Below are 13,534 nucleotides of genomic sequence, written 5' to 3'. Positions count from 1 at the left end.
GATCAAATTCCCCTGTCAGAGGAGGCCCGTGCAGAGATGCATTGGTGGCTCGATCATATGGAAGCCTGGAACGGCAGAGCCATATTCAGCTCTCTCCCGGATGTAGTGATAGAGTCCGACGCCAGTCGATGGGGCTGGAGAGCCCGGTGCGGATCAGTGTCCACGGGAGGCAGATGGTCAAACTCGGAGTTGAGTCTGCACATAAATTGTTTGGAACTCCTAGCAGGCTCTTTTGCAATCAAGAGTCTTTCTCCCATCAAAACGAATTGTTGTATTCTACTTCGCATGGACAATATCTCGGCAGTGAGATATGTCAACAAGTTGGGGGGAACACGTTCCCGCATTCGGGCGGATATAGCCAAGGAATTCTGGCACTTTTGCCTTCTGCACAGGATTTCAGTGGTGGCGGAATACCTTCCCGGGGCCAGCAACTTAGTGGCCGATTGGAACTCTCGTCACCTGAGAGACTTCCGTGATTGGAGGTTGCATCCCAGAGTTTTCCAAACTCTCTCTGCGAAGTGGGGCCCCTTCTCGATCGATCTGTTTGCATCTCGCCTCAGTCGGCAGATGAAACGTTTTTTCAGTTGGAGACCAGATCCGGAGGCATCAAGGACGGATGTGTTTCCTCAGGACTGGTTTCAGGACCTGAGTTATGCATTTCCTCCCTTCCTAATGATTCCCAGGGTTTTGGCCCAGGTCAGACGTCAGCAAGCAGAGTTATTTCTGGTGACGCCCCTTTGGAGATCGCAAGCTTGGTTTCCGGTAGCAATGGAACTGAGTTGCGATCACCCGATCCTTCTTCCCTTCCGGGAGAATCTCCTCCAGGACCCTCGGGGCTTGTGGCATCCGTTGATCCTGTCAGGCAAGCTATCCCTGATGGCATGGCGTCTTTCAGGGAAAGATGGGTCATCCCAGGACTTTCGCAAGAGTCTTCCGACTTCATTGCGGGTTCCTGGTCCTCCAGTACTCACAAGAGATACGCTTCGGCGTGGAAGCGATGGAGTGCTTGGTGTAGTTCTAGGAGTGCAAATCCTTCTTCAGCAGGTAGCTGTCTGGTCTTGAATTTCCTTTCCTCCCTAGCAGCGTCAGGTCTAGCTTACCGTTCTATTAATAATTATAGATCCGCCATTTCAGCAGGCCATTTACCAGTGGAGGGTAAACCCATTGGTGAGTCTCCTATTGTGTGTAAATTAGTGAGGGGTATCAGGTTAGCTAATCCCCCTCGTCCCCGTTATTCGTCCCTTTGGGATGTTAATGTTGTCCTTTCGATTTTTAGAATCCTGGCCTGCTAATAGATTTTTGTCTAGGAAACAGTTATCAGCTAAACTCACCATGTTGTTGTGTTTGATATCTTGTAAGAGAGTTTCAGATGTTAGAGCACTTGATTTGGCTGGGAGAGTGTTTTCTCCTTGAGGAGTCTCTTTCTCCGTTTCGCGTATAACTAAATGCAATCTGAAGTCAGTGTCTTACCCCTGTTTTGTAGACAATCCCAAGCTTTGTGTGGTGCAATGTCTTAAAGCTTACGAGGTGAGTACAGAAGAATTTTGTTCTGATATGGGGGGTCAATTACTCATTTCCTTAGTTAAACCATATCATCCTGTTTCCTCAGCCACACTCGCTAGATGGATGCGTTGGTTGCTGAGTGAAGCAGGTATTGATGTTTCTAAGTTTGGTGCGCATTCGGCCAGAGGGGCTATGGCATCGAAGTCTTTAGATTTGGGTTCTCGCTTGGAGGACATTTTAAAGGCAGCAGATTGGTCTTCGCCTTCAACTTTTAAAACGTTTTATTATAAACCTATTGTTGATATAGCGTCTGTAGTGGTGAATAAGCTTTGAACAAGCATAATCTGAGCCTCCGGTCCTGACATAGAATAAAAAAAATTCTAGCATTCGTGCTAAGAATTTTTCAATTCTATTAAGGACACGGAGGCGAGGATTATCCCACCGCACTGTATATATATATATATATATATATATATATATATATATATGATTGTAGAGTTTCATGTTATTTTATTGATTTTGTGCAAGTTACTGTACTTCAGTGCTATCCCTCCCTATTGAATAGTTGATATAAGTATTTCTTATGTTATTCAGTTTTCATGGCCTGGATTTTTTCATTTTTCCTAGGAAATGATGAGAAGTAGTGCGGACTGCCGTGATATTGTTCTTCTTCCAGTCAAGTGGGATGCCAGTTCATCTGTTTTCAGGATTTTCGGTTACAAGTTTATGTTAAGACTTTGACTTTTCTGTTGCGAATTTTGGACAAAGAAAGAGGAGTGGCTGGGTGTGATGCAACACTTTATAGGCTTCCTCCTCTATGGTTTATCACGTGATATGACTCATGTTGGGTCATGCAGTTTTTTACTTTCCATGATTTTCATTGGCTGCTGTTAAAATAAAGCATGGAAAGAGAAGCATAATCCTCGCCTCCGTGTCCTTAATAGAATTGAAAAATTCTTAGCGCGAATGCTAGAATTTTTTTTTATTCCCCTTGAAGTTGCATTCTCAGAATCTACTTGAAGGGACGGGTTGAAAAAAACATTAAGCGAAGAAAATGCTATGTACAGTTTGTTAAGAGATAGTCCATGTGAAATTGGGAGGGTAAGCATCCATAACCATAGGGAGTGTAAAGTCGTCCATAGAACACCACAAACGTGGAACATTTCCTTAGTGCCACTACAGAACCCCCACCTCGAACCTTACTATGTTCGCATGCTATTAGTGCTCTCAAGTGGGGCACTAAACACAGTGGGAAGTGTGATGGTGGCCCAGTGGTACAAGTGGTACACGTTTACTGTATCAGTGGTGAAAGCGGGTCACGACCTATTTTTAAAAAAATGTTGGACATTTTTTTTTTCCAAATTAAGCGCTGGCACTTCTGTTACAGCACTTACAAAAGGTTAAAGGGGAAAAAAACCTTTGGAAGAGAGTAGAGCAGAGGGGAGTAGGAGGGATTATCTTTTCGAAGACTGTTAACAGGTAAATCTTTGTAAATATAGAATAGTACGTCATACACTACAGGAAGAGTGTTTCACCACCCAAACACAATGTTCATTTTACTCTCAAAATATGTAACCATCTCATCTTGTAATTCATTACTTATCTACCGCCCTGGTAGTATGCACACCATGTTTAGCTGCACTGTCTAAGTTAATACAAAAGCGAAACTACCAGCCCCAGAATACAAGGTGCTTTCGACTGACAATTTGGGGTCTTTCAACAACTATGAATGGGATAGTCTTCAATGCTTGTTTCCATCTATCACGTGAATTTCAATACTGCTTTTGTAACGGAAACCTCCTTGAAATATTAACGTTTGTTTTCCAGGCCTACTGACGGACATCATAAAATACTAATTGTAGCTCTATAAACTGGTTTGCTGCACGGGTTCATCTAACAGGCTGTATTGCGTGTGCATTGGTTCATCTGCAGGTGGCGCTATTTGCTCAATGGAAAGGAGCGCCAGGCTTCAAGCACAACAGAGGCAGCGTGTGTGGAGCCGGCCTGTCACCAGCAGGGGGAGCTGATGTAAACTGCGTTCCCGGCAGCCCCAACCCCTCCCCGCCCCGAGCTGCTCCACCTTCCAGGACTCCTCGGTCAGGCGTGGCCATCCCAAGCAGCAGGAGTACCGGGGAGGAAGAAGAGAAGCCGGCTCCCAACTTAGCCCAAACTCCTGCAGCCGGGGCGGCAACTCTGCAGCCCGGATCTCGCTCCGTGCCAGTGCGACTCTGCTGTGCTGCGAGAGAGCAAGCCAGCGGTATCCCAGTGCCAGGTCAGTGCCCAGCTCAGTCTGTCAATTTAGGAGCGTTCCTCTCTTTATTGTACTTCGCTGCAGAAGGGACCATGTGTTATTTGGAGCTGGTGGGTTATTTAAGAGTTATTGCTTGTGGAGTCGAAATGAAGTGACAATGCGGCCATACACAGTCGGGCACTCCAAAAACACAAACTAATTACTTGGAATGCTTTATTCTTGCCTCAGATTATGCGTATCTGCCGGCGTCCTCCTTAGCACAGCACTTAGTTCTGGTTACAGAATGTATTCCTCCCTCACGTTTGCTTTGTCCATGCCTATGCTGGTATACCGTCCAGGTTTTGAAGTGCTCACGGACGGACCTGGGGAAGTTGCGAGCTTTGCTTTTCCTGCCTCAGTGTAACCGTGCTCGTCAATCAATTATAGACGTATGGAACGGGGCGCTTCATTCTGTGGTATCCTCATTCCCCCTTGTATTTATTGTGTTTTTTTAATTATAGCATCTACTAGTTAGAGTGCCTTTAGGTGGGGAACAGGGAGTGGGGCGGTGGGCAGGGTGTTGTCCACGCGTGGGGTGCAATGAAAAAAAATGTGGCCCTCTTGAGTCGTCATACTTTGTTTCCTTGTTCCCCTGGCACTAAAGTGTGAGCTCTGCCTGCTCGTGGCAGGCTGTCGTCACCGTTTCCGAAGGGGTGGGGGTGAGGTGTATGCAGGTTTGTTTAGGCAGGAAGGACCCTCTCCTGGTGTCTGATATACGGGCCCCGGGCCGAGCACGCATACATCCCTCGTCCCTGTGCCTTCCTGGAATAAAAGTAACGAGCTGCGCCGTGCCCTCCGGGAATCACCCACACCTGTTCGGGGAAGAGGTGTGTGCTTTGGGGGAGGGGGCGTTGGTCGGGAGACGTCAGTAGCTCCACTTCATTCGCACCGACAGGAGGTATACTCAAACTTTTCCTGTCGGCAGTCATTCCGTCTTTTTTGTATGACGAGTTTCCATCAGTTCGCTGCGCCCTCGCCGAGTGAAATATTGGAACTTTGTTACTTAATTTCATATAGCGCTTCATTACTTTCACAACGCATCGAAGGGCACTATGTGTAATTGATGGTCTACTTCACCTCTAGATTAAAACGTATGCCGCATGCGAGATGAACTCGTCCCGTTTATGCAGTTAGTTTGCACTGTAGAATGATTTCTTATACCTGAGCATGGATGTGTATGGGGCTATAGAGGGCACACTTTAACGTTTATGTTTGTGTTAACTGAAAGCCTCCTTCCTCCCTTCCCATGCCGGGGGTTTGTGTCTAATAAACATGCGTGTAACCCTCACTGCACATTGCCTATAAATTAGAGTACCCACACGATAAGCAAATAAATATACACGTTTTAGTGGTTGCTGCTTGACTTGTGAAGGGATGCTGCCCCTCGGGTTATGTTTCAGAGGTTTTTCTAATGCATCTCAGCCTTCACTGAAAACAAAGGGCATCCCCTTTCCTTCAGACAGCTTCCTCGTGCTTTTCTGGTTGCCACCCCTGCAGCCCAGTGGTCCTGCTCCGGGGGTCTGGTGGGCGGGGTGTCTTTGTCCAGGCTGCAGCAGGGCCGGCCTCCTCCCTGTGAATGAAAGAAACAGCCCCCGGGTCCCGTTTCCCACACTGGCGTGATTCATTCAAGCCCTGATTGGAACCACATTGGGAGCAGCCGTAGATAACATGCCGGCTCTGGCAGTGTTTGGGTGAGCCGGTCTGCCCTGGAAAGCTCGCCCTGCGCAGGATGGTTATTGCTCCTATTGTTCAGAGACTTGTTGAATGTTGTCATCCGAGGCGGCGCGCGCTGTTGCTTGGTGCTGAATGGGGCAGATTTGCAGTGCAGATAAACTTCTCTCCTAACTCCCATACTCGTCACACTCCAGTACTTTGACATGATATTGTAAGGTGCCAGCGGCGAGCAAAATACCATACTTGGTTCACTTAACAGTGGATACAAATTGGCCGCTTTTATTTGACATAACAAAAGTGCGTAATTGCCCATGCAAGCTTTAACATTGACCGCACTGTTAATCCCATCACCATTTTGCAGATTACAAACATCACATCACACTTCGAGTATAGGCTCAATACTACAAGACTTCAACTGTGTTTGAAAAGATACATTTTTTAAACAGTGACTGACCTTTTAGTCCTGGCCTCTGTAATGTCTCTTTGCTTCCGTTATGAGCGTGGGCAATCATTGTTTTGGAGGAGTCTTATGCCATAATGATGGTTTTACCTTATGACTCTGAGGGGGTAGCCTCTATTATGGATTAGGCCTAAACTCGCTACCTGTCGTGTACCTGTGCCCTGGGCTGCGAGTGCTGTGTTCTGCTTACTCCCCTTCTCCGGCCATACAATAGTCGTATATGGGGTGATAGTAATGAAGTCCGACAAAGCTGGACTTCACACTTCTCTCCCTCCAACAAATGTCTGCTCAGGACCAATGTGAGAACCAGTTTAGAGGACAGTGATCACAAGAAATGCCATTTCAAGGGCTGCTGACAGCTCCCAACCTACTGAAGACCATAAACTGTGCTCCTGTCTCTCCCGCTCATTCATCCATCACACTGTTAAGCGCTGCGTTCCTTAACATAACTGCACCGTGGTGGTCATCATGCATGACATGAAAACACTTCCATCATAGCATCAAAGGGAACATCTTTTTAACCTCACACCCTACATGCTATTGCATGCTAACAATGTTCAGCGCCTCATATAGGGGGTAGGAAGGTTATATAACAGTCAAACCACTATTTCCAAAATAACAGATATTTTCAACTGAAAGGATGTTTAGGCATAATTGAAAGAAACTCTTCAGAAGCAGTTTTTTGTGTGCAACACATTGGAAAAATTGGGTAATAGTAACATCTCTGCATAAACATGGAAGACGTGTGATACTATCCCACGGCACAAATCACTTGCCTGCGATGCCCAAACTTGGTGCGAACCTCCACCACATGCTGTGGACTTGTCCTGCCCTGCACCATTATTGGACCTTGATCCATGAGACATTAAGAGAGGTGGCAGAACTACATTGGAAGCCTGCACCCTGGGCATTTTTAAATGCAAAAAAAACACAAAGTATGATCCAGCTTCGCAGCACTAGTACTCCTGCTAGTAGTTCTTATGCTTGCCCTGCATTCGCTAACAGCTCCTCTACCCCTGTGGAGGCTCGGAGGGGGGCCCTGAATAAATGGAGAGCAACAGAGGAAGAAACACTACACAATGAAGAACTCTGCGGCCTGCACGCCATCCCATCTCCAACCACTGGGCGATGATCCTTACCCTTTTTCTGCAACACACCTGTGATGACACTTTGCCGCCGTGACACGCAACACCCAGTGCACCAAATCAGCTGCAACGTCCCCCGTTGGCACTGTCGGCCTCTGGCTCAACTGGGGACTCCCGGAGCCCACCCTTATAGGTGACCCACTTGACTCGCTGTCCAGATTTCACATTTTCTGTCAACTGTGTAACCCTTTCTCACATCTGCTACTCAATGTGCAACGCACCACACCATTCACTTCAGGGTAGTAAGACAAGGATACAGCCCAAGCCCACCAAGCCTTTTCCTCACCCAGTTCTACCCAGTTTAAACCCCTTTAGGGCACACAGTGCACCGTCACATTGATAACATTGTCCTAACAACACCCCATATAGACTCGCAAAGACTCCACCTTTCTGGCGACAATGGCCCAAGGTTGCCTCTAAGATTGATCTTAAAGTGAATATCGTAGTCTATTTCATAGCTGTATGACAGATGATATGTGTTGTGTATGCCAGTTACTTTGCTCTTCTGTTTCACTAAAACAAAAATACTACTAAAAAAAATGTCGACAGTGTGGTATGTAGTGCTATGTAAAAGTTGTTAGTGAATACAGGGGGTAGAAAAAGAACGTGGTATTTTGTATAGTTTTCATGCTCCACCTCATTAGTTTAAATGTTGTACCTCTAACATAATCTGTGCCAGGAGCTCTAGAAATCAAATGTAGACAAGTCAGTGTTTTATCAGTCAGCGATGTGGGCAGAAGATGAGTGCCAACTCAAACTATTTTGATTTGGTAGTTTAGTTCAATTAGTTTCATTGATTAGAATCAAGACTCCAAATACCAGAATACATGAGTACTGCAGTGTTGCATTCTCAGTGTCATGGAATCATCTGGTAAACTTAGCAAGGAAGGTAAATGGAGTCCCCATGTGGTATAAATTCAAAGCCCAAGTTTAAGTGGAACCTTGACTTTGGAGAGATGTTTGGGAATGGCTGCGAAGAATGCACTCTTCAAACAAAACATCCCTCACTCTCAATTTTGGTGTACTGCTCAGTTTCAGGAAGAGTTCAGGTTATTTTGTCTGTTATAGCGGATGTCTATTAATTTTTATAGTGGAAGGTTTGGTCGGTGTTGGATACAGGGTATTCTTAGCCCACCATTGAGAGTCTGCTGAAGGATGAAATTTATTGCAGTTTTGTCAGACGGCCAAGATTTGAAGAGGTGAGGTCTGTCTCTGTTGGGGCAGTAAAGGGACTGCATGAAGGCAAATATTGATGGTGGTATTGGACTTGAGGTGAAGGAGGGAGTATCGCAAAGGCCTGACCACCACCCCATTTGCTTTTCTGCTTGGTGGGTGTGTTTCTATAGTCAACACTGCTACATTGTCTGCCTCTACATTAAGATATGGGTTTTTGGAGCTTGTGGAATTGACATTTTCTCATCCATTGTGTTTTTGTTGTTTATGATTAGTGACTTTGTTCACATAACTTGATGCACCTCTATGCCACTGTTAGAAATGGGGTCTTTGGTTGGCAGTCAGGTTACCCCTTGTCCAAGCAAGGACCCTAACTCTAGTCAGGGTAAGTCACAGACAATCCAAACTATCCTGTGCGCACCCTCTGGTAGCTTGGCACTGAGCAGTCAGGCTTAACTTAGAAGGCAATGTGTAAAGTATTTGTGCAATAAATCATACAATATCACCATATAGCACCACAGAAATACACCACACAGTGTTTAGACAAATATATAGTATTTATCTGGATAAATACAGGTCAAAACGATTAAAATGCAATAAGTAAATGTTGAGCTTTCACTGAAAAGTGATATAAAGTGTCTTAAGTATTTTAAACACAAACAAAGTCTCTTTCAAGTGCAAAGTGCCTGGTTTGTGTGAAAAATCTCTGCAAGAACCGCAGAGGAGGAGATGTGTGTAAACAAAGGGGTGTGTGTCGATTCATCGGCCCGCACATGGCGATGCGTCATTTAGTTTTCACACAGGGACGGCTGTGCGTCGATTTCTGGCACTCCGTCGTGGATACTCTTCGGATTTCCTGCGCTGGCAGGACGAAGTCACAGGAGCTGCGTCGATCTGGTGGGTGTTGCGTCTAATTTTCTACTGTATGGGAGGCGCTGCGTAGATTTTTCTCTGGAAGTCGGGCTGTGTCGTTCCGGCTTAGCTGTGTGTCAATCCAGTGGGCTGTGCGTCGAATTTCCAGCCACTAAGCTGGTGCTGCGTCGATCTTCTTGTTGCAAAGTTGGGCTGCATCTTTCTGGTTCGGCATGCGGTAAAAATTTCACCGCGGTGCGACGTTCCTGGCAGGCTGTGTGTCGAATTTCACCGCACAAGGAGTCCTTCTTGTAGAGATTAAGTCTTTTTGGTCCTGGGACTTCAGGGAACAGGAGGCAAGCTCTATCCAAGCCCTTGGAGAGCACCTCTTCACCACGGCCAGAGAGCAACAGGGCAACAGCAAGGCAGCAGTCCTTCACAGAAAGCAGACAGGTGAGTCCTTTGGGCAGCGAGGCAGTTCTTCTTGGCAGGATGCAGGTTCTGGTGCAAGTTTTTTTCTCCAGGAAGTGTCTGAGTTGGTAGGGGCAGAGGCCTTGTTTACCAAAATGTGCCTTTGAAGTAGGGGAGACTTCAAAGAATGCACTTCTAAGCCTCAAGGTCCCCTTTCAGTTCAATCCTGTCTGCCGCGGCCCCAGTATGGGGTATGGCAGTCCTTTGTGTGAGGGCAGGCTACTGTCCTTTGACATGCAAGTGTCAGGCCCTCCACCCTCCCAGCCCAGGAAGACCCATTCAAAATGCAGATGTATGCAAGTGAGGCTGAGTATTCTGTGTTTGGGGTGTGTCTGAGTGAATGCACAAGGGAGCTGTCAACTAAACACAGCCAGATGTGGATTGTAAGGCACAGAAAGATTTAAGTGAAAAGAAATGCTCACTTTCTAAAATTGATATTTCTAAAATAGTAATGTTATATACAACTTCACCAGTCAGCAGGATTTTATATCACCATTGTGGCCATACTAAATATGACCTTCCTTCTCCTTTCAGATCAACAGCTGCCACTCAAAACAATGTATGAGGGCAGCCCCAGTGTTTGCCCATGAAGGGAGCAGGCCTCACAGCAGTGTAAAAATGAAATTAGGAGTTTTACACTTCCAGGACATGTAAACTACATAGGTACATGTGCTGCCTTTTGCCTACACAGCACCCTGCTCTATGGGTTACCTAGGGCATACCTTAGAGGTGTCTTATATGTGGAACAAGGGGAGTTTTAGGTTTGGCAAGTACTTTTAAATGCCAAGTCGAATTGGCAGTGAAACTGCACACACAGGCCTTCCAATGGCAAGCCTGAGACTAGGTTAAGGGGCTACTTATGTGGGTGGCACAATCAGTGCTGCAGGCCCACTAGTAGCATTTCTTCTACAGGCCCTGGGCACATATAGTGCACTCTACTAGGGACTTATAAGTAAATTAAATCGTCCAATTGGGTATGATCCAATGTTACCATGTTTAAAGGGAGAGAGCATATGCACTTTAGCACTGGTTAGCAGTGGTAAAGTGCGCAGAGTCCTAAAAAAGTATCTAAAAAGTGGAGAGAGCCAGGCAGAAAGTTGGGGGTGACCACCCTAAGGCTTTCAGGTCTAACAGCCACAGATATACATGTGCTATTTTGTGGGCAAGTCTAGGATATTCATGGTGGGTTTCTGATTTCCAAAGCATGGTCTCAATAAAAGTCTGTACTTGGTCCCCCGGATGTCAAGAACAGTTGATTTAACTTGCACGTTCAGGCCTCACGCTTTGAAGCAGTCCTACAGGTGTTGGCTTTATAGAACAATATTTTCTTTTGGTTATGGTGATCTTACCAGCATTAGCTTGTAAACAACAGTCCTATAATAGCTTTTACGCACTTTTCTGCAAACAGGCAAACTATCAGGTGAGAGAGAGAACAGTTGTCCGATCCTTTGGAAGACCCAAACCTAAGGGCTTTGGCAACAGTCTACATAGGTGTTGGAGAAAATCATACCGGAGTAGAACTCCCCCTCCCCGCCACCCCCGGCGAAATATAACTTAAAGGCTTATGCATCAGACAGCAGTGCTGTCTTTCAAGCCACAAAGACCGTAGCGTCTGAAGTATTTGATATTTAGTTTATTGCTCAGGTTGTATTGTCAATTGGATACAAACCATATGGTTTATGGAGAGCATTTCCTTAAACCTCTCATGCAAATCTCTAATGTATGACACTGTCTTTTTTGTGCTTCTCTTATCGCTCACATTTGTAAATGTCCTTTTACTCACCCCTCACTGCCTCGTTAACCCAACAATATGCTGTTTAAGGAGGGATTTTTGTAACCGGCAACACTGCTTGTAAAAGCCAAATAAATGGCGCACTTCTCAGATAGCCATACTGACTAGAGCCCATCGCCATTTGTAGGAGGGTGTCATTAGTTGCTCCCCCATGGAGACCTGAGGAAAAGGATGATGACTGGAAATTGGGCATGCGGATCAGGAGAGGGGGGCAGAGGAAGGACCTATAAAAGAGGACTGTCACCTGGTAGTCCACTCCTTGTTACCTGATGTGCTGCAATGGAGGTTGCTGTGTAAATTTTGCCACTCACCCAACTTGGCTATATTTATGAGCCCACTGTAGCAGAATTACAGCACTGATTCTTGAGGGCTCTAGGTTGCCCAGATGGCTGCCTTTTTTAGAGAGAAGCCTTTCAGGGGAGAGGCTGGTTAGAAGTGGGGGATGCCCTGCTGGTGGCCTCCATTTCTAACTCTACCTCGTGTACCCCTGAAATTACATGGGGTGTGACCAAGAGTCAGGGACCAATGCGGTCCATAGTGGTTTCAGGGATGTTTGAGTCACTGTGTCGTTGAGTCTTTCTGTACTATGCTGCCCACAGAATGGGATGTAAATAGGATATGTGCAGGTGTGTTCTTTATTTTGCTGTATTTTGTGTTGTGCAGTGTTGATGGTTGCAGTGGTTGTTATACTGTCTTGTTTCATGTAAAGTAAATTTTCCACGTCCTCACCCAAGATGTAGAGTGTAATGTCTCTTATTGGGGAAGGAAGGAACAAGCACTTAGTAAGGGTGGTAGACCCACTATTGCCTGAGTGAGTGCACTGTAAAGCTATGTCAAATTATGGCATGCCCACCTCTTTATTCCAGAATGTGACATTATTCTCACCCAGCAACATCTGTGAAATAGATCCCACCCGATCCTAAAGAAGGGGTTGGGAATAATCGCTCTGGAAACAGTGGAACCTAATTGGTATCCTGTAGCAATCCACAAGTTAAGTCAAGCTTGTGATATTTTGAGACAGGCAAAAGGTCATTGCTACAGCTTTTAAATGGTGCTGAGGTTAGGGGTCCTGTGTGCTCTGCTAAAGTTAGGTGCTAGAACATAAATAATCTCCTTCTTTCTGGAGCTGGGTATTACACCTAGCTCAGATACAGTGCCCTATATCCAATAGTATGTTGGGTCCAATTGAATAGGAACCATCTTTCCAACTCTTATCTAAAAATCTGCTAGGAGTGAACATGTTTAAAACTAGTTGATGGCATTTGTTGGGTGGGGCATGCAAAAGTATCTTCTTAAATATTTTAAAGCTCACCAAATAATGGGATAACCTTGTCGTTATTAGCCATCATACTACAAGTATTGTCAAGGAGGCACATTGACTACATACGTCTAGTATTGTAATCAATCTAATGAAAATTGGCCTCTTAAATTTTTTATTTTTTGGCCCTAACTCTCCTGGGAGAGAGTCTTAGCTTGACCAGCTGTAACAGAAGCACGTAATTGACTATACATAAAATGCTTTTTTAAGGAAAGATGTTTGCATTTTGTATTTTAACTAATTTGCGTTCCCTTTTTGACAATATTTCTATCCTTTTTGTGCGTGCGAATGTGTATTTGTTTTATGTGTTTGTCTTGGATCTGTATTTTTAGCATAACTAATGTAGTTTTTATCTATAGTATATCAACGGCTGAAACGATAGGTTTAAGTACAAATAGGGCTACTGAAATTATGCAGCAGTAAAAGACCAAATTATACAGCGGGGTTGACTTTATAATTCCGCAATAAAAAGCAAATTATGGTGCATGCTCTTATGGTTAAGGGAAACACGCTCTATGGCATTATCTAGCTGTTTTGACATTTTTACATACACCTCGATTCGAAAAGGGATGTCAGTGCTCTCAAAAGACAGGTGTCCTAAGAAATCTATGCTATTCAGCAGATTTGTTCAAAAGGTATGCACCAGCAGCCATTGCATGTGTTGCATGGAAGCAGTGGAACACCATTTAATAAATACCACCCATTCTAGCCCTCCGCTTTATAGTGTAAAGGGTTGCGTTTAGCTGACGAAAGACACATATTTATGCACTTATTGTAACAAAGGTAGCCCGCTATTTACTCAGCACACGCATTTTGTGGTCTAGTAAGTGTATTTTGTTCATGCTTACTTTGTATG

General features: G+C 45.2%; 1 protein-coding gene across 3 annotated transcripts in view; it reads left to right on the top strand.

Moving 5' to 3' along the window:
- Window positions 1-3,611: 3,611 nt before the first annotated feature.
- MYO1B (myosin IB) overlaps window positions 3,612-13,534 on the top strand; it is a 678,894-nt gene continuing 668,971 nt past the window's right edge. Inside the window, exon 1 of one of the 3 annotated variants that reach the window (XM_069225875.1) lies at window positions 3,612-3,775. The gene's annotated coding sequence lies outside the window, so the exon portion shown is untranslated. The remainder of the gene's footprint in view (window positions 3,776-13,534) is intronic. The other 2 variants (XM_069225874.1, XM_069225873.1) reach the window with 2 other exon arrangements.

Source organism: Pleurodeles waltl, chromosome 3_1 (genome assembly GCF_031143425.1).
Source record: "Pleurodeles waltl isolate 20211129_DDA chromosome 3_1, aPleWal1.hap1.20221129, whole genome shotgun sequence".
Taxonomy (NCBI): domain Eukaryota; kingdom Metazoa; phylum Chordata; class Amphibia; order Caudata; family Salamandridae; genus Pleurodeles; species Pleurodeles waltl.
This window is presented reverse-complemented; position numbering and strand designations above follow the sequence as displayed.